Consider the following 1337-nt stretch of genomic DNA (forward strand, 5'->3'; position numbering starts at 1 on the left):
ATTATTCAGGATCATTTGTATGCCATTGATGTCACTTAATCCCTAAGAACCCTTTCACCATTGGTTCACTCTTTAAAACCAAAGATCGGTTATCACCTTATATGTCATCTGGTGTCATTTATAAATATACTTGCCCTGAATGTCAAACAGGGACCTATGTGGGATCCACCAGTAGACTCCTTAAGGTACGAATCGATTCTCATCGTGGCGTAAGCTTCCGTGCAGGTAGCAGAATTTCAAACCCAGAACATTCCAACATCAGAAATCACTCAAAAATTTGTAAAACACACATTGATAATAAAGACTTCCACATTTTAGGCCATACCACCAACCCTCAAGACCTTGTTATCCTGGAATCACTTTTCATCAAACAACTTGTTCCGTCGTTAAACACTCACACGTCCTCCTCTCCTCTATATTTATCCTGACTTGTGTTCTTTCTATTTATGTTTATGTTTAGTTTAAAGCTGTCACTCCTCTAGGTCGGTCCTTAATCTTTTGTTCTGTAACCCCTTTCACAGATGGTTTTCAATTTTAGTTTACCGTATATTCAGTTACCTTCATTTTAATGTAATGATTTTTAAAACTTTTGTTCTCTAATTTTAACGTTTGTGTACATTTGTGAAAATTTTGTATATGAATAACTTTTTAGCCTTTATTTCTAGCTTTTATGATTTTACAAAGAATTTTATTTTCATATTTTAACAGCCCTGATGATGTAATTAATCCGATAATTACGAAACGTTGGAATAAAGTCAGCTTGTATATCTGTGTGTCCTCTGCCCTTCATTGATGATTTTAAGTATGGATTGACTCCTGACTCCTCACACTAATCTATATTTATATATATGTATGTATATTATAATATATATATATATATATTTATATAACTGCTAAGATACCCTCTGCTTTTTCGTATGCAGGCTAAAATTAATGATTCAATCACAGCATGTAACTGCAGTTAGCTTACTGTCAATCATTTCTTCCAATGCCATGAAACCTGATCATTCCAATACTACTGTATGTTGACATATGCTGAAAGGAAAGGTCATAAGGAGACATTTAAGTCATAACTGTTTGCCAGATTAAGTTGAAGCAGTTTACTTACTCGACAAGGACTCAGAACTTATGAAAAGGTGTCATTTGAAGTCAATTCTGACGTTTTTTTAAGGAAAGAGCTAACTTTTTTATAAAGCTACAACTCAAATCTGAATTTTGACAAGGACTCGCAACTTTCTTTTGTGAAAAGGTTTTTTTTAATCAATTTTGCCTTTTTAAGGAAATAGATCTCATTTTTTAATCTATTCCTTCGATCAATTATACAAAGATCTCTCATT

Source organism: Macrobrachium rosenbergii, chromosome 21, assembly GCF_040412425.1.
Source record: "Macrobrachium rosenbergii isolate ZJJX-2024 chromosome 21, ASM4041242v1, whole genome shotgun sequence".
NCBI classification, from domain to species: domain Eukaryota; kingdom Metazoa; phylum Arthropoda; class Malacostraca; order Decapoda; family Palaemonidae; genus Macrobrachium; species Macrobrachium rosenbergii.